The sequence below is a fragment of the Podarcis liolepis genome (genome assembly GCF_965112155.1).
Source record: "Podarcis liolepis genome assembly, chromosome: 3".
Lineage (NCBI taxonomy): Eukaryota > Metazoa > Chordata > Lepidosauria > Squamata > Lacertidae > Podarcis > Podarcis liolepis.
Genome location: NC_139557.1, coordinates 117,651,961 through 117,676,096, shown reverse-complemented (window position 1 = coordinate 117,676,096; position 24,136 = coordinate 117,651,961). Strand labels below are relative to the sequence as shown.

At 42.4% G+C, this 24,136-nt stretch overlaps 2 long non-coding RNA genes across 2 annotated transcripts in view; both read left to right on the top strand.

Annotated features, from left to right (window-relative positions):
• LOC310702856 overlaps positions 1-24,136 on the top strand; it is a 960,387-nt gene that overhangs the window by 57,793 nt on the left and 878,458 nt on the right. The window lies entirely within an intron of this gene.
• LOC310702844 lies at positions 986-6,840 on the top strand. The gene is made up of 4 exons (XR_014523683.1): positions 986-1,114; positions 3,449-3,544; positions 5,361-5,484; positions 6,542-6,840. It is a non-coding gene; the product is annotated as an uncharacterized lncRNA (long non-coding RNA).

Here is a 24,136-nt window from a genome sequence, read left to right as displayed (position 1 = left end):
ACTATCAAAGAAGAAGAAACAAATTCATGGAGGAGAAGACTATCAATGTCTACTAGCCATGAGGGCTATATTCTGTCTCCATGGTTTGAGGCAATAACATTTCTGAATGCCAATGGCTGGAAGCTTAAGAAGGGTAGAGTGCTCTTGAACTCTGCTCCTGCTTGCACAAGCATCTTGACAAAGTTTCCCGCAAACATTTGGTTGGCCAGTGTGAGCACAGGATGCTGGATTAGAAGGGCAATTGGCCTAAGTCAATAGCTCAATGGTAGAGAGATGCTGTGCATGAAGAGGCTCACAGGTCCAATCACAGCTGCAGCAAAAGATGCCACACGTGAAACACTGGAGAGCTGCTGCCAGTCATTCTTGACAATACTGACCTACATAGACCACTGACTTGAGTTGCAAAGCTTCCTTAGTAAATGTTTCATGTATTCCTATTCAAATATGGATTATATTTTCTCTCCCATATAAAGAATTAATAATAATACGTTCCAAATGCATTATCCCTCGCTTTCTTTACCAATTTTGGTATTTGGAAACAGCGGACACCTGTCTAGTGTCTTTTGGAAAGCTGTGAATTCTGGTAGGAAGCTAAGAACTGATGGTGTCATATTAGTTCTGTCTGTATCAGATTTTGCCTGTTTCAAATGTCTCAAAACAGAGGTTGGTCAGGGAACCCAATGTGAGAAGACTCATTCTAAGGGGGAGATTGAGGGTGGTTTTGTACAGGGTCCCTAGTTCAGGTGCTTGCAGGCTTGGGTGAGACTGAGGGGGAAAGTAGTTATGAAGGTCCACTTTATGGGGGCAGAGAGTTAATCAAATGTTTCGTTTCATTTTGGTCTGAGCACTGCATAGTCCTTCCTTGCATCTGGACTCATTATCAGCCTGACTCAATCAAATGCAAGGAGTCTGGGAGGATAGTTTGTGCCACTAGACACCTGTGCTTATAAAAAGCTTCCTGCCAAGCCGAATTCAGTAGGTGAAACTTTCATCACTATCTCTAACCCACCACCTGCAAGAAGTTATATTCAGATCTACAAATTTTCTCAAGTTGACTCCAATTTCTTATCCAACCACTTACTGCAGAAGGTCATCGGTGTGTTGCTGGGAGAAGGTAGGAATGGCCTGGGGATAACTTGAACTGCAGGGAGAGTCTTTCCAGCCTAACTTTCTTCTGAGCCCATTGGCACTTAACAGTCTCTGCTGTTTGCCAGTGATGGAGAGTACAGTACTGTATGGAGGTTTTCCTTGTGTTCTGTGGCAAACACAACATTTAAAAGAGGCTGGAGTTGCTTGTTATTCTGCTCTGACAACTAGCTGTGAAAATCAAATATCCTGCAGCTATTTGGTGATATTTAGAAAAGTCATATTCAGGGAATGCTTACTGGCTAATGTCCTTAATGTTATGCACATGCCTCTGAATTATTTTCCCATTGCACTTTGGAAAACATTTTGCATTTGAGACACACAGGGTAAGGTAGAGAAGGATGCACGTCATCACATATGTATCACAGTTCTCATGGTATATTGTAGTTACCGCATCTCTTCAGGGAGCCCTGAAAACAAGGGAGATGTCAGGGAGAACATTGTGCCCATGAGCCAACGAAGAGCTTTCTCAGCACGTCATTGGCCCATGATTCCACAGACCACTCTGGAAATGCTACATGTACAGTTGATGAGGAAGAGGAAGAGGGAAAGGCAACACATCAATTCGAAAATAATGTAAAATATCCAGGCTGATAGCAGACTAAGACTGTTGGACATTTGTTGGGGATTGAAACCGGGAAAGGGGATGGGGTTTGGGGATCCAAAGGGTGTATAAATATAATCTGTCTTTTTCTTTAATTTGTTTTGATATCAGTATGAAAAGTGGGGAATTCGTGGAAAGGAATTTGGGTCGACTTTAGAAAAAAAGGATTTAAGAATGAGTACTGAGGTATAAATTTTGAGGTATATAAGGTAATTTTTTTTTTCAAAAATGAATCAAGTATGAAAAGGTTAACTACTGTATTTTCTGTATCAGTATAGATATAGTGAAAAGGTTAAAAATTGGGGATAAGAACTTGTTGAATTTACAATCTAAATGGGAATATAAGAAGGGGAGGTGTGGGGAAGTCAGGGAAAGATGTTATAGAAAATAAGGATTTCAAATTGTATGTGTTTTTAATTTTTCTTTTTCTTTTTTCCTTTTTGGGTTTTGAAAATGGAAAACTTCTAATAAATATTTATATATAAAAAAGAAAATAATGTAAAATAACGGACATTCTTCGTGACATCGTACTCCATTAGAATCCGTTAAAAGCTCATTTTGACTTTATGCTGGCATATTTCGTACATGAATATAGGGCTTACATCTGTGACTCTCCTACTTCCATATGTGTTAAACTCCATTTGCTGCTCCACCCATAAGGAAAACCTCTAATATTTGCTAGACATTTGCCAGAACACTCTTCTAGCATGACATCCATCTCCTACAGCTTTCATAGTTTCATATTTTGCAATCTGAAAAATGGTAAAAATCAGGGGTGGACCAAGGGTAGATTAGGAATTACAGGCAGACGGCTTTATCACTCAAAGTAGCTTGGCATGGCTTCTGATTGATGACCTTTTAACAATATCAAAACAAAATCACTTTTCCTCGGACCTGAAATGAGACTCAGGGAAGTGGAGAACTATCATAGTTCCATCTCCCAAATAATGGTATATAAAGATATGGGACTCTGCAGAAATGGTGAAACTAACTTATTATTTAGGAATTGGGATAGCTCAGCCTGTAGAGCAAGAGGCTCTTAATATTAACCCTGAGACCTCCAGGTATAGGATGGTATATAAATTCAATCAATAAGCATAAGCATAAGAATAAGTTTAAGAATAAGAATAATAAATATGAGGGTCATGGATTTGAGCCCCATGTTAGACAAAATGGATTCCTACATTGCAGGGGGTTGGACAAGTGTATACTTGTGGTCCCTTCCAATTATATAATTTTATGAATCTTTGAATTCATGTAAAATATAAGAAACAAACACAGAGACAAGATTTATTTATTTATGCATCCATACTTGTTTAAGAAACTGGGTTGACATCTGTAAGAGTTATTAATTAGTTATTAAAAGCACAGGACTTTGCAATTTGGTTTCGTTCCTGGTTCCTTTGTGTCTTTAAGTATACCAGTCTCGTATATTATGGTATTGTTGATTAATCATCTTTTTATCTTGCGGTATTGTTTCTGTGTAAGACAGATATGTAAAAAACTTACTTCATCACCTGTTATTGGAAACAAAGTTAAAGGCACAGAATGTTCTCAGATTAAGTATGTTCTTTCATTCTGAAAGTATCTTTGTGGGTGAATTTGAGTTTCTTGCAAAGAATACATACCAGCCTGAAGTGTGCCCACCACCATCATTATTTTTAAAAAAGTATTGTCTGTTGTTTCTCTTATTTTCAGTTCCCAACTGAGCATCTTGCCTCTGCCTTATCATAATTATGAAAACCCAATATGTTCTTCTGTCTCTCTTCACCTTCACAATCTTTCTCAATCCAGGTATGTTATTACTTAAGACTTTCCTGAGCTCTGTTGGGGAACAGTGATTTATAAAAAGGTTTAAGCTACACAATATTAGAATAAAATTAGATCAGAACTTCCAAAGGTCCACCTACTTACTTCCTTCCTTCCTTCCTTCCCTGCCTGCCGACCACCTGTCTCCTTGATCCTTGCCCATCCTGGCTGATAAAAGCGAGCCGGGAAGGGCTGGGCGATGAGCTCTCTGGGGTGGTGAATGATTCCCTCTGTGAGGGAGCCTTCTCAGACCCGCTGAAAGAGGTGGTCATTAAACTGCTTCTTGAAGAAACATCTTTAGACCCGGCCAATTTGGCCAACTATGGCCCAGTCTCAAATCTGCCATTCTTGGGCAAGGTGATTGAGCGGGTGGTTGCTGAACAACTCCAAGCACGCCTGGAGGAAACGGACCATTTAGATCCCTTCCAATCGGGATTCAGGCCTCACCATGGGTCTGAAACTGCCTTGGTCGCGCTGGTTGATGATCTCCGGCGGGCTAGGGAGAAAGGTGAGAGCTGTTTCCTAGTTCTGCTGGATCTCTTAGCGGCCTTTGACACCATCGACCATAACATCCTTCTGGACCGTCTAGAGGGGCTGGGAGCTGGGGGCACTGTCATACAGTGGTTCCGCTCCTTCCTCCTGGGCCGTGTCCTGAAAGTGGTGGTGGGGGATGAATGTTCAGACCCCTGGGCTCTCACTTGTGGGGTGCCTCAGGGTTCTGTCCTCTCCCCCATGCTTTTTAATATCTATATGAAGCCGCTGGGAGAGATCAATAGGGGGTTTGGACTGGGTGTTCATCAGTATGCAGATGACACCCAGCTCTACCTCTCCTTTAAATCAGAACCAGTGAAGGTGGTGAAGGTCCTGTGTGAGTGCCTGGAGGCAGTTGGAGGATGGATGGCGGCTAACAGATTGAGGTTGAATCCTGACAAGACAGAAGTAATGTTTTTGGGGGACAGAGAGCGGGTTGGTGTGAGGGATTCCCTGGTCTTGAATGGGGTAACTGTGCCCCTGAAGGACCAGGTGCGCAGCCTGGGAGTCATTTTGGACTCACAGCTGTCCATGGAGGCGCAGGTTAACTCTGTGTCCAGGGCAGCTGTCTTCCAGCTCCACCTGGTACGCAGGCTAAGACCCTACCTGCCCGTGAACTGTCTCGCCAGAGTGGTGCATGCTCTAGTTATCTCACGCTTGGACTACTGCAACGCACTCTACGTGGGGCTACCTTTGAAGGTGACCTGGAAACTGCAATTAATCCAGAATGCGGCAGCTAGACTGGTGACTGGGAGTGGCCGCCGGGACCACATAACACCGGTTCTGAGAGATCTGCATTAGCTCCCAGTATGTTTCCGAGAACGATTCAAAGTGTTGGTGCTGACCTTTAAAGCCCTAAATGGCCTCGGTCCTGTATACCTGAAGGAGCGTCTCCACCCCCATCGTTCAGCCCAGACAATGAGATCCAGTGCCGAGGGCCTTCTGGCAGTTCCCTCATTGCGAGAAGTGAGGCTACAGGGAACCATACAGTAGTGGCGCCCGCCCTGTGGAACGCCCTCCCATCAGATGTCAAAGAGATAAATAATTACCTGACATTCAGAAGATATCTTAAGGCAGCCCTGTTCAGGGAAGTTTTTAATATGTAACGCTGTACTGTTTTTAACACTGATTGGGAGCCGCCCAGAGTGGGGAAACTCAGCCAGATGGGCGGGTTATAAATAATAAATTATTATTATTATTATTATTATTATTATTATTATTATTATTATTATTATTATTATTATTATTATTGAGTTCTGCACTGTTGCAGGAAGAACTGACATCCTTAGCATACGAACATGTCGTTTATTCAGTGGTATGTGCATCTACTTTATGTGTCCTCCACCACGTTTCAAAATCGGAGAATGTCGTCGGTATTACAATTGCTGTGCAATGTAAGAATAATGAATGCAACACACAGTTTCACATGGATGTCATATTTTTTGGGACACGGTTGAGGGAGGTAGGGTGCGAGTGGGAGTGTCACCCCTGGGGTGGTTGGTAGTGGGAAATGTGCAGGCAGGGTTGGCCTGAGAAATTTTGGGCCCTGGGGCCAAAGACAAAATGGCATCTCCCAGTCAGGCAAGAAGGGGCAAGTGAAGATCTACACTGGGAACACGGGTGGGAGGAAACCAGCAGTGCCTCCTATTCATCAAGAGGATGCTGTAGAGGAGGCATTGCAGGGAGCAGCTGTGGAGATGACAGATTCACCCTTGAAGTATTATGCCCCAGTTATTCTTCCCACCACAGAAGCAGCAACAGACAATATGTTTCTTGTGGCCTTTGGACCCTGCCACCCAAGGCAGTCACCTCAAACCTTGCCTCATGAGTGGCCTGGCCATAAAGGGTTGAGGAGTAGGGCTTGTCCCATCAAAGCCCTCTCTTCCTCTGCTTCAACAACTTCATTTCGGAAGCTGGTGACACAGCTCAGCTGACCCTATAGCCTGGTGGTGCTTTTGCAGAATGCTAGACCTGCCCAGAATAAAATCTCAGTCATCCATTGCAGTGGTACCTCGCAAGACGAATGCCTCACAAGACAAAAAAAACTCACTAGACGAAAGGGTTTTTTGTTTTTTGAGCTGCTTCGCAAGACGATTTTCCCTATGGGCTTGCTTCGCAAGACGGAAGTTTGTTTCCTTTTTCTTAACACCGTTAATACAGTTGCGACTTGACTTCGAGGAGCAACTCATAGAACGCGGTGTGGTAGCCTTTTTTGAGGTTTTTAAGACTTTGGTGATTTTTGAAGCTTTTCCAAAGCTTTCCCGACACCGTGCTTCGCAAGACGAAAAAAATCGCAAGACGACAAAACTCGCGGAACGAATTAATTTTGTCTTGTGAGCCACCACTGTATTTGATTGTGAGTGACAGGGCAGACTCCGCAAGTGTAGCAGAAACCTGGCCAACCCCCCTTCCCTATAGTCAATGTTGATTTCTGTTTTCCAAATATTTCAGTGCTGCCTCTGAGTGATGGGACGACACCTCATCTCTGCTTGTGGAATCAACAATTCCAGCTTTATCACCACCCTTTGCAAGAATGCATTTGGGGCTCTTCAGCCCTACCATGGATGTCAAAGAGAAAAACAACTACCAGACTTTTAGAAGACATCTGAAGGCAGCCCTGTTTAAGGAAGCTTTTAATGTTTAATAGACTATTGCATTTTAATTTTCTGTTGGAAGCCGCCCAGAGTGGCTGGGGAAACCCAGCCAGATGGGTGGAGTATAAAAATAAATTATTATTATTATTAAACAAATCTTCACTTTGAAATTATTAAAGATTCTATGCTAACGACAACTACGCAATGAAGATGGGTCATAGGGTTCTTTTGAAAGTGGTGGGAGTAGCTTATTACAGGATAAAGGTCCCTTTATGATACGTTTTGAAATGCCAATGGGTCAAATGTTCTTTGTGTGTTCCTTTTCATCTAAATGTTGTAGGAGGAAATTATTGCACGACGTGCCGTAATATATTCTCTTGCTAAAGCTTAGAAGGCTTACTACTCAGATAGCAAGAGGCTGAACACAATGCTGTGCCATGTTTGCAGAAATGAGGGCACATGATCTACCTGCTTGGCTTTCAAATATCCATCAGGGCAACCATGTGGGTGGATATAACTGTTAGGATATTTCCGTTCCACCTTAAAAGGGAGCAGGCTGTGAGTCACAGAGTCTGCGTATTTCCTGTTCACAGGATGTTTATGTTTCCTATTGCTTTTGTTTCTCTCTCTGTCGGAGACACTGACGCAGGCAGTCATGTCCTTCTTTGTTCTGATCAACGCTGAATAAAGCTTGTAAATAATGCTCTCCTGCGTGCAACTTTTGGCTGTGCATTATCTGCTGATAAAGAGTGTGCATCGGCTCTAGAATATTCTGGAGCTCATGTCGCTAATTGCTGATACTGCGTGCCTACGGGAGGTCGATGGATCTTCCGGCAGACGGCTTGGGGCCATGATGGACTTTGTCTCCCTGGCAGTATCCCAACAATAACATCCTCAGGGAAGCCACACAGGATAGCATCTCCCATTACCACACCAGCATATAAATATATAGATATGCAGATGACACAACATTGATGGCAGAAAGTGAGGAGGAATTAAAGAACCTTTTAATGAGGGTGAAAGAGGAGAGCACAAAATATGGTTTGAAGCTCAACATCAAAAAATTGAAGATCATGGCCACTGGTCCCATCACCACCTGGCAAATAGAAGGGGAAGAAATGGAGGCAGTGAGAAATTTTACTTTCTTGGGCTCCATGATCACTGCAGATGGTGACAGAAACCACGAAATTAAAAGATGCCTGCTTCTTGGGAGAAAAGCAATGACAAACCTAGAAAGCATCTTTTAAAGCAGAAACATGACCTTGCTAACAAAGGTCCTTATAGTTAAATCTATGGTTATCCCAGCAGCAATGTATAGAAGCGAGAGCTGGACCATAAAGAAGGCTGATCGCCGAAGAATTGATGCTTTTGAATTATGGTGCTGGAGGAGACTCTTGCATTGACTGCAAGAAGATCAAACCTATCTATTCTTTAAAGGAAATCAGCCCTGGGTGCTCACTGGAAGGACAGATCGTGAAGCTGAGACTCCAATACTTTGGCCACCTCATGAGAAGAGAAGACTCCCTGGAAAAGACCCTGATGTTGGGAAAGATCAGCACAAGGAGAAGGGGACGACAGAGGACGAGATGGTTGGACAGTGTTCTCGAAGCTACCAACATGAGTTTGACCAAACTGCGGGAGGCAGTGGAAGACAGGAGTGCCTGGTGTGCTCTGGTCCATGGGGTCATGAAGAGTCGGACAAGACTAAACGACTAAACAACAACAATATTCATTTCTAGGAAAAACACCCCCTCCCATGCAAGACCTTTGTAAAAGAGAAGACTTAAGGTACACACAACAAAAGCAACATACATACATATATTGAGGGCACAAGGAGAAGGGGACGACAGAGGACGAGATGGTTGGACAGTGTGAATAAGACTCCAATAACACAGGCCACTGGACCTCTAATTAAATAAAAACAGATAATATGGAATCAAGGACACATGAAAAGAGGTCTGGTGTCAATTATAAGTCAGGAGCTTTTAAGTATAACTACTGGCCATTTAGAGAGCCTTAAAGCTACAGGTGAAAAGGATCTTAATACTAGTATTGAAGATTCCATATAGAACAGTATTTGGTCACCTAAACAGTTCAAACCTGCATCTGCATATATATGTGAAGGCTCTCTGAAACTTATACCCAAATAGCCTTGTATGCCAGTTCAAATTTCACACACAAACTCTGAGTCTTCCCAACTTTGTTGGAGGTTTGCTCCGAAGAAGAAGAAGAAGAAGAAGAAGAAGAAGAAGAAGAAGAAGAAGAAGAAGAATAATTTATACCCCACTCTCCCCGGCCAAGACCGGGCTCAGGGCAGCTAACACCAAATATAAAATACAGTAAAAACATTTTAAACAGCAAACAAACAAACAAACAAACAAACAAACAAACAAACAAACAGTTGATTAAAATATAGCTTAAAATACAGCCTCATTTTAGTGGTAGCCCATAAATCAATATCATAAGGGGAGAAAATGTCAAATATTCACCAGGGCCAACTATCTATGCTGGTCCTACATAGGCCAGCAAAAAGAGCCGAGGGAAAATTTATATACAAAATCCCATATAAGGGGTTCAATCTAATAATAATAATAATAATAATAATAATAATAATAATAATAGGGGGTCAGACTGAGTCCAGCCCAAAGGCCAGGCGAAACAGCTCCATCCTGCAGGCCCTGCGGAAAGATGTCAAATCCCGCAGGTCCCTGATCTCCTGTGGTAGGGCATTCCACCAGGCCGGGGCCAGAGCTGAAAAGGCGCTGCCCCTAGTTGAGAACAATCTAACCTCCTTGCGGCTTGGGACCTCCAAAGTGTTGTTATTTATGGATCTTAAGATCCTCCACAGTACATACCAGGAGAAGCAGTCCCATAGGTACGAGGGTCCTAGGCCGCATAGGGCTTTAAAGTTTAAAACCAGCACCTTTAACCTGACCCTGTACTCCACCAGGAGCCAGTGCAGCTGGTAAAGCACTGGGTGAATGTAAAGGCAATTTTCTTTCCATTTCTTGTGGGAATGCCCACTGGTCTCAGCTTTTTGGATGGAAGTGTTTGCAGAAATATCATAGAGTTGGAAGGGACCCTAAGTGTTATGTAATCCAACCTCCTGCAATGCATCCATGACAGATGACCATCCAACCTCTGCTCATCTCCTTTCTTATAACTTGAAGCCATTGGTTGTGAAGCCATCACAAACATTTAAAGCTGAAATGGAGGCATGCCCACAATTAGCACTATTAATATATAGGGTGATACTCTAAAATGACTCTTTTCTAAGAAAGATCTGCCTCTGGATATGTAGTATAAGAACTTAGTGGAACCCTGCAATTGCTGAACAGATAACTCACGAGATTTGTGTAATGGAAGGTACAAAATGAGCAGAACAAGCTTATGAAATTTGGTAGGTTTACTGATTGCTATCATGCCTGAGGAGAGGTATTTTGTGCTGGAACCTGATTTAACAGGAAATATGGTGTAAAGAGTATTGCCCTTTATTTACTCAGGTATGTCAAAATCAGCACCATAGTTGAATTAAGTATTTGGCAAGAGTAGGATTTTCCACCTCCAGGGGGGATTGGATTACCTACTGAAAGTCTCAACCTGGTCAATCATTGCTTTATCAGTTTCTGCCAATTCCTGTTCAGCTGTACAGTCTCAAGGTTGAAAGTGAGGTCACCTGGCTCTGGAGCTTGAGCCAATATGTAACAGGGTATGAGTCACAGCATGCCTCACTTTCCCATTTCAGTATATTGTATCTGTGAAAGGGCTGGCATGGGTTGCCATTTCACATAACTAGTTAACACTAGTTATTACTTCTGGAAATAAAACGCCATCTACCAACCAACGTGCCCCTTGGGTTTCAGATACTGCATGGGTTGATGAGCCTAAAAAGCCAGAGACACAAAGCCCCTCTAGCCTCTTAGTTTGGTCAGAATCGGGTACCATATACTTTCAGAGTTAACACTAAATACATTACAGTGGTGCCCCGCAAGACGAATGCCTCGCAAGACGGAAAACTCGCTAGACGAAAGAGTTTTCCGTTTTGGAGGTGCTTCGCAAAACGAATTTCCTATGGGCTTGCTTTGCAAGACGACAATGTCTTGCGAGTTCCTGCTGGTTTTTTTCCCTCCGTCCCCCCTTTTCTAAGCCGCTAAGCCGCTTATCAGCAGATCCGATCAGCAGATAAGCCGCCAAAAGCTGCTAATAGCGCTAATCCGCTAATCCTTCAATGGGCTTGCTTCGCAAGACGAAAAAACCGCTAGACGAAGAGAATCACAGAACGGATTCTTTTCGTCTTGCGAGGCACCACTGTACTTCTGTTAAATGAACCACCATAGCCTCTAGAGGGCCATGAAAATTTCTGTCCCAGGCTTTTTAGACTGGTCTAACCATGTACAGTCATACCTCATGCTAGGTGTGCTTCAGGTTGAGCGTTTTCAGATTGCGTCCGGTGGCAACCCAGAAGTACTGGAAAGGGTTACTTCCGGGTTTTGCTACTCGCGCATGAGCAGACACACAAAATGACATAACTCACATGCACAGAAGCGGTGAATCGCAACCCGCACACGCACAGACATGCAGACGCAGGTTGCATTCTGCTCATATTGCAAACGGGCCTCCGGAACGGATCCCATTCACAACCAGAGGTACCACTGTACTATCTGGAACTAAAGAGTCACATTGACTGCCAGGTGTGAAATAAATTGGCATTATTTTCAGCTCTCCTACCCCACTAAACTAAGAAGCAATTACTTGCTGCAGGGAATAAATGAGGAGGGGGAGAACCATATTGACCATCTTGATTAACCAACCAACCAACCAACCAACCAACCAACCACAGTGTCCCTTTTCATCTGAACTGGGAAACAACAGTTACCATTTTCAGAACAGGCCAGGAAATTAAATTCATTTCCAACCACTCATTAATATCTCTGCCTGTTCCAAAATTGGAGACCACAGTCCCAGAAGCTACCTATCAGATGGTACACTTCACAAGGTTATGAATACCCACAGTGCTGTTTGGAAACCAATAATGATGGAAAATAGCAAACAAACAAACATCAGTTTATTATTTATATTTATCAGATAAATTGCAGCCCTTAATTGTTCTGACATGGTGTAGGAAGATGATGGGGTGGCGTGGGGTAACTCTTAAGAAGACCAGGGAAAAGAAGGAGGAAATTAAGAGGAAAGAAAGATCTCCACATGAAAGAATAGGACAGCATCAGAAGGCATTGGAAGACACCCAAAATGAGACTGGGGTCCACTGCTTGCCTGTTTGTGCCGTAGAAACCAAAACAGCTCCAATTGGGGCTTGGTTAATTATGGAAAATATATCCAGCTCCCCATCAGGCAGCCTTTATTGGAAAACAGAAATTATAGAAATGTACTTTGGGGCTTATGGAAGTTGTGTTATGTTGGCTCAAGGCCTGTGTTGCTTGGACTTCCGGTTTGGATCGCCTGCAGCATGGGAGCGCGGAGAGGTTGCTCTCTGACCTCTCCGAGCTGAACGGGGTTTTTGAGGGGCAACGCAAAGGCACTGCGTCCCCCAAAACCTCAAGGGAGGCCCCCTTGAGGGTAGCGTAACCAGCAGCGTCGGAGTGGCCCGAAGCTACGTGGATATTTCCAGGGGCGACGGGACCGAGAGACGCACTTTGGTAAGCTCTGCGGACCCCGCGCAGCTATGCCTCAAAGCTCCCGCTGAATGAGGCGACAAATTTCCGCAATTTTAAGAAAAGCAATCCTTGGGGCTGAATGAACTATGTTGGAACTAAAAATTGGAGAATAGAGCCCAAGGTGCGATGGATGTTTACAGATTTAGTTACGGAGTCCGTGTGGTTTTACGGGTTTAAGATGGCGCTGGAACTTTAGTCGGAAGAGCATTACAAAGAAACTAGCACTTACCTGCTGTAGAACCGCGAAAGGGAAAGTCCCTGTCGGGAGTTTGGCGGGGCGAATGTAACCAACAGAAAAGTAACAAAACGGGAAAAGAAACTCTAAAGACTTTGCATGATATAGGCAGCTAGAGAAAAATCTCTAGGGGAGTTTAAGGAGAACATTGAGAAGCCAGAAAGGAGGCGTCAGCCAAAGGCGGAGGAAGATAAAGATAAAGGGAAGGGAGGAAAGCAGACCAGCTTGTGACATAGAAAAGAGGAGTCAGCAGCTACAGAAAATTGGTCTTTGCAGAAAGGGACAAACCCTCCTCTCTCACACAATCCCGGAGGGTGGTGTAAAGAACAAAGACCAAGCCTGGAACGGCATTCCCCCCTCCAGTCATCCATTCCCTTCCTTCTAAAGGTTCCCGAGCTCTGGAGCTCTCAAAGTTCGCCGCTCTCGATCCACCTTCCTCTGCACCTTGTGGGCAGCGGGAGGAGAAGCCCTCGCAAGGATTGCGGGGTGAAGCTACAGGTCGAAACTCGATTTAAATCTGTGCTACGGAGCGGCGTTTTTACCTCCTTTTGTTGCCTGCCCCTTTCGCGTTATGTTGGATTTCTAGTTGGATACTTTTGTTCTCAGAACTAGACATACTCTGTTTCCAGAACTTGATACATCCACGGAGTAACCCTCCAGGAGTCACAGAACCAGAAGCCTTATTCTACATATCATTACTGCCGAACGCTTTCGGAATTTTGAGCCTTAATTCGACCTTGCGTCTTCTCTTGTCTGTATATTATACTTCCAGCCCTGCCCCCCCCCCGTCCCCTTCTCCTTTCCCTCTTCCTCCTTCCCCAATTCTGGAGGTATTTAAAGAAAGACGAACCAAAAAAAAAAAAAAAGAGTTAGAACACTGCCCACAAAACGTGTACACTGTTTAAGCCGGATAAGTGGCTGGAAGTTACGCAAAAGGAAAACTCTTAGTAGGTGTTACTTAAAAGGAAGACTTTCGTATTTTTTTTGATACCACCTCCTTTTTACCAACATATCTTTTCATTTTGCTTTTTCTCTTTTCTTTTTTTTCTCTCCTTTTCTGGCCCTACTCCCCCCATATCTGCTCTTTTCTTTGCTGCTTCCCCCCCTCTTCTAATTCTTCCTCTTTCTTATTTTTTCTAACTTTCTTCTTTCTCTTCTCTTTTTTCCTTTATTTCCCTTTATTTCTCCCCCCTATTTTTGCTGATTTATATTGCAAACTCTCTTCAACCACAGCCCTCCTGGGAAAACCTCTTTAAATTGGTGGCAGAGAGCGAAGGCCACGTATGGTCATCTCACTCAACTTGTAACAAGCCGAGAATACTTTGATTTACGGTTAAATGGTAGATGAGACCCCTGGAGAGTGTGGAAGAGAGATTGGCTGATTAAAACAAAATTTATAAAGGGAGAATCAGCAACAGTAATCTCATTCGCGAGAATTAAAAACATACCTGGTGCATTCTCAGCTAACTTACAAGACTGTGAGCCCGTTTAAGGAAGAGCTATAGGAATCTCAGGGGTGTCTATCATTAAAGACAGGGGTGAGGGACGAGAGGAGAAGGAGGATGATGGGTAAAGACGGGAAAAAGGTAACAGGAACACCAACAGACAGAAAAACTTCAAGGCAAGAGGAAATAAGAGACCTGGATGCACTATGGTTAAAAATAAAAGAAGAATTTAGACAGAATGAAACACATATGGAGAAAAAGTTAGGAGAGATGCAGGAATCTTTTGATAAAAAAATGGAGGGCATAGTAGGGGAATTATCAAATAAAATAAAAGACCTAACGACCCGAACAAAATCCTTAGAAGACTCAAATAAAAGAGTACAAAGAGAAATGAAAGACCAGAGAAAAGAGGCGGAGAAACTTAAGGAGAACTTTGGAGAATTGAGTAGGAGTCAGGACCAAGTTCTAGATAATTTAGCCATGATAGAAATGAAACAAAAACAGTCAAATCTAAAATTCAGAGGAGTAGGGGAGGAAAGGGAAGAAGACATTAAAGGAAAAATGATTAAGGAACTAGCGACATGGCTAGCTCTGACAGAAAAGGAGGTTGAACAAACGATAGAAAACGCCTTCAGAATTAAAATAAAAACTAAACAAAACAGAATGAAAAAGATTCCAGGAGACTGTCTAGTGATTTTCAAATCGGCTGAGATGAGGAATATAATCCTGAGAGAAAGCTATCAGAGGAGGCTGGTAATTGATGGAAAACCAATTATCATCTTCAAAGAAATTCCAATCAGACTCCTTCGTAAGAGAGAGGGCTACAAACAAATAGTCAACACACTAAAAAGGAATGGTATAAAACATAGGTGGGAATTCCCAGAGGGGATTTCTTTTTTTTACAAAGGGAAGAGATTTAAGATTACAGAAAGCCAGGAGGTTAGTAAATTTTTACGCAGATACGAAAAAGATTTCAGGGAGTCAGAGGAGAGAGCTGGAGGAAGAGGTATGGAGAGAGAGAGGAGGGATGGTACAGGAATGGAGGGGAGGGGGGGAGGGGGGGAGGGAGGGGCGGCGGGGGGAGGGGGAGGGGGATGGAGAAGAAGAGGAAGAGGAAGAAGAGGGGAGTGAGGAAGAGGAAGAAACAGAGGACAAACTTACCCGAATCTAAACCAGCTAAAACTCCAATTGTCAAATTACTGACCTAACAATGAATCTTAAAATTTTAACATGGAATGTAAATGGTATGAACAAAAAAACTAAAAGGAATAAAATTGTAAATGTGTTGAAAAAGAAAAAACTGGATGTAATTTGCATGCAAGAGACTCATGTAGCCAGAAAGCATAAGCATGTATTAGTAAATAAGAACTTAGGATTAGAATTTATAAACTCCACGACAGAAAAGAAAAAAGGAGTAGTAACGTATGTCAATGAAAAATGGGAACCTAAATTGATATATAAAGGCGAAGATGGGAGGATACTAGGAGTCCAAATTAACTTTCAGGGGGAAAAGATTAACGTGGTTAACATCTATGCCCCAAACTCAAACAGAGCAGAGTTCTTCAAAAAACTAGAACAAGTGTTGCTAGAATTTGAAATTAACAAAACGGTGCTATTGGGAGACTTCAATGCCGTCCCGATATTGGGAATGGATAGACAAACGGAAAAGGGAAAACATAAAAAAGGGAAGTTACCGAATTCATTCCAAGATTTAGAAGAAAATATGGATTTAATAGACGCATGGAGGTACAAGCACCCAACAGAAAAACAATTCACTTTCTTCTCTGAAGTACACCAAAGTTGGGGCAGAATAGACCAAATATGGATCTCAAGGGTCCTTACTTTAAGGACCACAAAATGCGAGATACATCCAAGAACCTTTTCTGACCACAACTCATTAACATTAGAAATAAAAGGGGCAACCCAGGGAGGCTTTAGATGGAGACTGAATGAATGGCTATTAGATGATGATGAGGTTATTGAGAAAGCCAAGGTCACTTTAAAGGAGTACTTTGACCTTAACCTTAACACTGGAACAAGCATAGAAGTGGTGTGGGACGCTAGTAAGGTGGTCTTAAGAGGCCTTTTTATCCAGCAAAACAATTACAAGAAAAAAATAAGACAGCAAAAGAAGGATGAAATTCTGAAACAGCTTAAGGAGAATGAGAAAAAGCTAATGGTAAACCCAAAAGATGAACAAAGTCTTCAAACAATAAAATTATTACAAACTCAATATTCAATGTTAACGAATCAAGAGATCGAAGGTAAAATAAAGATAATGAGGCAAAGATATTTCGAGTCAGCGAACAAAACCGGAAAATTTTTAGCGTGGCAATTAAGGAAAAAACAAAAACAGAATGTGATAAATAAAATAATGGTAGGGGATGAACTGATAGCGGACCCAAAAAGAATACAAAAAAACTTCCTCAATTTCTATGAGCTGTTGTATAAGAAAGGTGAAGAAGACCCAATCCAAATAGAACGGTATTTAGAGAACTGTAAAGGGAAGACCATCACAGAAGAAGAAAGACATCAACTAAATAGACCCATAAGCATGGAGGAGATCCAAAATGCGATGAAAAAAATGAAACTGGGGAAGGCGCCAGGGCCGGATGGTTTATCGGCCAAATATTATAAAGTTCTGGGGAATCAACTGTCAACCGCGCTATGTGATACTATGAATAACATTTTGAGAGGAGGGAAAATACCTGAGTCTTGGAGAGAAGCCTTTATAACATTAATTCCCAAGCCAGACACAGATAATTTGAATATTAAGAACTACAGGCCAATATCCCTGTTAAATAATGACTATAAAATTTACGCCGACATTATGGCAAGTAGACTGAAAAAGTACTTAACAAATTTAATTCACAAAGACCAAGCGGGGTTTTTACCTAACAGATTTCTGAAAGATAACGTGAGGCACGTTATCGATTTAATAGAATATCTGGAGATTAAAAATGAGATATCTGCAGCTTTAATCTTTATAGACGCAGAAAAGGCGTTCGACAACGTCTCTTGGTCGTTTTTGTTAAAAACCATGGAAAGGGCAGGGATAGAGGGCGAATTCCTGAAAGGAATACAGGCGATATACTCAAACCAATTTGCCAAGCTGGTTATAAATAACAACCTTACAAGTAGATTTAAAATTGAGAAAGGAACGAGGCAGGGGTGCCCCCTCTCCCCACTCTTGTTCATAATGGTTTTGGAAATTCTGGCAAATAAGATAAGATCAAAGCCAGAGATACAAGGGATCAAAATAGGTTCAAAAGAGTACAAACTAAAAGCCTACGCGGATGACTTGATATTAACCTTGGGAGAACCGCAAGAAAGCATCAACAAAGCCCTGGAAACATTAGAGGAATATGGGAGATTTTCGGGTTTCAAATTAAATAAAGCAAAAACAAAGATGCTGACAAAAAATTTGGATAATGATGAAAAGGAGAAATTAGAGAGGAAATTCGGAATTAAAGTGGCTAGAAAAGTAAAATACCTAGGAATCTGGCTTACATCGAGAAATATAAATTTAATTGAAGACAATTATTCGGCAACATGGAATAAAGTTAAAAAAGATTTGGACGTGTGGAGTAGAGTTAAACTCTCTTGGCTGGGCAGGATGGAAGCTATAAAAATGAATATACTACCCAAGATGCTGTTCTTATTTCAAAACATTCCAGTCATAAGAGGACCCAAATTATTTAAAGAATGGCAAAAAACCCTCTCGAGGTTTATATGGCAAGGCAGAAGGCCTAGAATTAGATTTAAACTGCTTACAGACAGAAAGGAGAGAGGAGGACTTGCTGTCCCTAACCTGAGACTCTATTATGAAGCAGCTTGTTTGTGTTGGGTCAAAGATTGGATAATCTTGGAGAATACTGACCTATTGGACCTAGAAGGAGTGGACAACAGGTATGGCTGGCATGCCTACCTTTGGTTAAACAAAGCGAAGGTACATAAAGGATTCACGAATCACATTATCAGAGGCCCCCTTTATGAAGTCTGGGAAAAAAATAAAAAACTGTTAGAGTGGAAAACACCGTGGTGGCTGTCCCCTACAGATATTGTACTAATTAAGAAGATAAATTCGGAAGAACAAAAACTGACATACGAAGATCTACTAATAAGATTTCAGGATAGTTGGAGATTAAGACCATATGAGGAGTTGAAGGAGAAGCTGAAGGACTGGTTTCAATATCACCAGATTAATGCATTATGGACGGAAGATAAAAAATTAGGAATGAATGAAAAAAAATCTAAATTTCAAATTGAAGTAATTGAAAGTAAATCCAAGTTATTATCTAAAATGTATAACATTTTATTAGAATGGGACACAAAGGATGAAGAAATTAAAGAAGTCATGGTTAAATGGGCGATAGACCTAGGGCATAACATTGAATATGAAAAATGGTTAAAACTTTGGAATGAGGGAATAAAATTTACGGCAAGCGCTGCAATTAGAGAAAATCTAGAAAAAATGGTTTACAGGTGGTACCTAACACCGGAAAAACTAAACAGGATGTATAAGACTGGCAATAAGGAACGTTGGAGATGTAAAATAAAAGAAGGCAGTTTTATACACATGTGGTGGACATGTGAAGAAGTTAAAAAATTTTGGAACCAGATATATGATGAATTAAAAAAAATATTTAAATACACATTTCCTAAAGAGCCTGAGGCCTTCCTGTTGGGGATGGTGGGAAAAGAAATAAGGGATAAAGATAAAACCTTGTTTCAATACTCAACAGCAGCGGCCAGAATGTTAATCGCCCAAAATTGGAAAAACACAAACTTACCAACAGTAAAGGATTGCAAATCAAAACTATATGGCTTCATTGAATTGGCAAAGATGACACAAAGAATGAGAAATCAAAAAAATGCAAAGTTAAATGAGGAATGGATTAAATTTTCAGCTTATATGGAAGGCAATTTTAGAAACTTACCAACTATAGCAGGTATAATATAAAACTTTCGATGTGCAAACTAAAAACCAACACCAGTTGTAAAGTATAATGTATAAAAATGAAAACCCAAAACCAGTACGGAAGGAAGTAGATGTTGAATGTTAAGTGTTGTATGTAAACTTTCTGGTGTGTATTTGTTCTTTTTGTGTGTGTGTGTTTTTTTTTAGGGTTTTGTGATATTACTATTTTCTTTTTCACTTTCTTTTTTTTTTGTAAATTTCTTCTTTATATTTAAATTTAATAAAAAAATTTTTAAAAAAAGGCCTGTGTTGCTTAAAACCCACAACCCTTTAGGGGATTAGCTCACTCTCAGGTGGAAAATCTTACCTCGGTCACTTGGCTGTTTGCCCCAGTTGAGAGCAGTAAAGGTGTTGTGTGGGTGCCAACAGAAGGACATTGCAATGTTTGTGTGTCACTGACCTCTGTGGTCAGAAAGGGCAATGGAGATTCTTTTGTACATAGTCAGATGTTCCCAAACTTCACCTTGTTCCGGAAATACTGTTTTGCAATTCTCCAAAAACCTTATGTGCCGTAATATATTCTCTTGCTAAAGCTTAGAAGGCTTACTACTCAGATAGCAAGAGGTTGAACGCAATGCTGTGCCATGTTTGCAGAAATGAGGGCACATGATCTACCTGTTGGCTTTCAAATGTCCATCAGGGCAACCATGTGGGTGGATGTAGCATCCCCAGAGAAGCCACACAGGATAGCATCTCCCATTACCACATCAGCATATAAATATATAGATATGCAGACGGCACAACATTGATGGCAGAAAGTGAGGAGGAATTAAAGAACCTTTTATTGAGGGTGAAAGAGGAGAGCACAAAATATGGTTTGACGCTCAACATCAAAAAAACGAATGTCAGGGGTTCAGAGACAGAGGCACAGGTGAGGGAGGAGACGGAGAGCGACGAGGAAGAATCCCAGGGCAGTGAGGAAGAGGATGACAATGACTTGAGATCTTCCATGAGTCTCTCAAGTGAATCGGAGGATTCTCAGGAGGGGGCGCCCCTAGTCAGGACAAGGGAGGTCACAGGGGGGACCTGCCAGGAGCAGGGAAGCAGCAGGGAAACCCCGAGCGGGAGTGGGAGATCGGGGCCGGCTTCCCAGCAGGAACGAAGGGAAGAGAGGGGGGTTCCCAGTGTGACACACGGAGCGGAGCAGGAAAGAGACAGGGGAAGGAGTTCGGGGGAGAACGTCCTGCCGGAAGAGGCGGAGAGTAGTACAGGGAGTAGTGTAGGTGTCAAAAGGAAGGTCAGGGGTAGCGAGCGCGCACCAAGTTCAAATGTGGAGGCGCGCAGAAATGGAGAGAGCCCGGAGGAGGAGCCTGGCCCCAAAGCACGAAGGAGGGGGGAACAGGCATCTGAGGAATCCGCTTCAGGAGAGAGCAGGAGGGCAGGAACCCAGGGGGGCAGAAAGACCCTGCGGAAAAGGAAAGACAGGAAGAGGTGGTCTAGCACAAGCCTCTTAAGTTGGTGTAGAGGCGGGAGCGAGTCAGAGGGGACTTCAAATGTCTGACGTTAGAGACTCGGGGCTGCGCGCCTCGGTTGTGGAACCAATAATGAACTGCAATAAACATCCTTGTATATAAGAAGAGCTTGGCGTTGGTCTTCTGTGAGCTGAGACCTGAGGCAGCCTCTGACAACGAAGATCATGGCCACTGGTCCCATCACCACCTGGAAAATAGAAGGGAAAGAAATGGAGGCAGTGATAAATTTTACTTTCTTGGGCTCCATGATCACTGCAGATGGTGACAGCAGCCACGAAATTAAAAGATTCCTGCTTCTTGGGAGAAAAGCAATGGCAAACCTAGACAGCATCTTAAAAAGCAGAGACATCACCTTGCCAACAAAGGTCCGTATAGTTAAATCTATGGCTATCCCAGCAGTGATGTATGGAAGTGAGAGCTGGACCATAAAGAAGGCTGATCGCCGAAGAATTGATGCTTTTGAATTATGGTGCTGGAGGAGACTCTTGAGAGTCCCATGGACTTTAAGAAGATCGAACGTATCCATTCTTAAGGAAATCAGCCCTGAGTGCTCACTGGAAGGACAGATCCTGAAGCTGAGACTCCAATACTTTGGCCACCTCATGAGAAGAGAAGACTCTCTGGAAAAGAACCTGATGTTGGGAAAGATGGAGGGCACAAGGAAAAGGGGACGACAGAGGACGAGATGGTTGGATAGTGTTCTCGAAGCTACCAGCATGAGTTTGACCAAATTGCGGGAGGCAGTGGAAGACAGGAGTGCCTGGCGTGCTCTGGTCCATGGGGTCACGAAGAGTCGGACACGACTAAACGACTAAACAACAACAACATACATACATACATACATACATACCTATATTGAGGGCACAAGGAGAAGAGGACGACAGAGGACGAAATGGTTGAACAGTGTGGATAAGACTCCAATAACACAGGCCACTGGACGTCTAATTAAATAAGAACAGATAATATGGAATCAAGGATACATGAAAAGGGGTATTGTGTCAATTATAAATCAGGAGCTTTTAAGTATAACTACTGGCCATTTAGAGAACCTTAAAGCTACAAAGGAAAAGGATCTCAATACTAATATTGAAGATTCCATATAGAACAGTATTTGGTCACCTAAACAGTTCAAACCTACATCTGCATATATATGTGAAGGCTCTCTGAAAGTTATACCCAAATAGCCTTAGTTACAGATAGGTAGCCGTGTTGGTCTGCCATAGTCAAAATAAAAAAAAAATTCCTTCCAGTAGCACCTTAAAGACCAACTAAGTTAGTTCTTGGTCCAACTAACTTAGTTGGTCTTTAAGGTGCTACTGGAAGGAATTTTTTTTATTTTGCCAAATAGCCTTGTATGCCAGTTCAAATTTCATACACAAACTCTGAGTCTTCCCAACTTTGTTGGAGGTTTGTTCCGAAGAAGAAGAAGAAGAAGAAGAAGAAGAAGAAGAAGAAGAAGAAGAAGATTTTATTTATACCCCACCCTCCCTGGCCAAGACCGGGCTTAGGGCGGCTAACACCAAATATAAAATACAGTAGAAACTTGTTAAACAACAAACAAACAAACAAAATATAGCTTAAAATACAGCTTAAAATACAGCCTCGTTTTAGTGGTAGCCCATAAATCAATATCATAAGGGGAGAAAATGTCAAATATTCATCAGGGCCAACTATCCATGCTGGGCCTACATGGGCCAGCAAAAAGAGCCGAGGGAAAATTTATATACAAAATCCCATATTAGGGGTTCAATCAAATAATAATAATAATAATAATAATAATAATAATAATAATAATGGGGGTCAAACTGAGTCGAGCCCAAAGGCCAGGTGGAACAGCTCCATCTTGCAGGCCCTGCGGAAAGATGTCAAATCCCGCAGGGCCCTGATCTCCTGCGGTAGGGCATTCCACCAGGCCGGGGCCAGAGCTGAAAAGGCGCTGCCCCTAGTTGACACCAATCTAACCTCCTTGCGGCTCGGGACCTCCAAAGTGTTGTTATTTATGGACCTTAAGGTCCTCCACGGGGCATAGCAGGAGAGGCAGTTCCATAGATACGAGGGTCCTAGCCCACACAGGGCTTTAAAGGTCAAAACCAGCACCTTGAACCTGACCATGTACTCCACCAGGAGCCAGTGCAGCTGGTAAAGCACTGGATGAATATGAAGGAACTTTTCTTTCCATTTCTTGTTGGAATGCCCACTGGTCTCAGCTTTTTGGATGGAAGTGTTTGCAGAAATATCATAGAGTTGGAAGGGACCCTAATGGTTATCTAGTCCAACCCCCTGCAATGCATCTGTGACAGATGACCATCCAACCTCTGCTCATCTCCTTTCTTATAACTTGAAGCCATTGGTTGTGAAGCCATCACAAACATTTAAAGCTGAAATGGAGGCATGCCCACAATTAGCACTATTCATATATAAGGTGATACTCTAAAATGACTCTTTTCTAAGAAAGATCTGCCTCAGGAAATGTAGTATAAGAACTTAGTATAAGAACCCTGCAATTGCTGAACTGATAACTCACGAGATTTGTGTAATGGAAGGTACAAAATGAGCAGAACAAGCTTATGAAATCTGGTAGGTTTACTGATTGCTATCATGCCTGAGGAGAGGTATTTTGCGCTGGAACCTGATTTATCAGGAAGTATGGTATAAAGAGTATTGCCCTTTATTTACTCAGGTATGTCAAAATCAGCACCATTGTTGAATTAAGTATTTGGCAAGAGTAGGATTTTCCACATCCAGGGGGGGATTGAGTTACCTAGTGAAAGTCTCAACCTGGTCAATCATTGCTTTATCAGTTTCTGCCAATTCCTGTTCAGCTGTAAAGTCTCAAGGTTGAAATTGTGGTCACCTGGCTCTGGAGCTTGAGCCAATATGTAACAGGGTGTGAGTCACAGCATGCCTCACTTTCCCATTTCAGTACATTGTATCTGTGAAAGGGCTGGCATGGGTTGCCATTTCACATAACTAGTAGGGTAGAAGAGCTGAAAATAAAATTCCATCTAGCAACCAATGTGCCCCTTAGGTTTCAGATACTACATGGGTTGATGAGCCTAAAAAGCCAGAAACACAAATTTTCACAGCCCCTCTAGCCTCTTAGTTTGGTCAAAATCAAGTACCATATACTTTCAGGGTTAACACTAAATACAATACTTCTGGTAAATGAACCACCATAGCCTCTAGAGGGCCATGAAAATTTCTGTCCAAGGCTTTTTAGACTGATTTAACCATGTACAGTCATACCTCATATTATGTTTGCTTCAGGTTGAGCGTTTTCAGGTTGCGTGCCACGGCGACCCGGAAGTACCGGAAAGGGTTACTTCCGGCTTTTGCCGCTCGCACATGCACAGATGCACAAAATGACATCACATGCATGTGCATAAGTGGCGAATCGTGACCCGCAGACGCATGTTGCATTCTGCTCATATTGCAAACGGGCCTCTGGAACGGATCCCGTTCGCAACCAGAGGTACCACTGTACTATCTGAAAGAGTCACATTGGCTGCCAGATGTGAAATAAATTGGAATTATTTTCAGCTCTCCTACCCCACTAAACTAAGAAGCGTTTACTTGTTGTAGGGAACAAATGAGGAAGGGGAGAACCATATTGACCATCTTGATTAACCAACCAACCAACCACA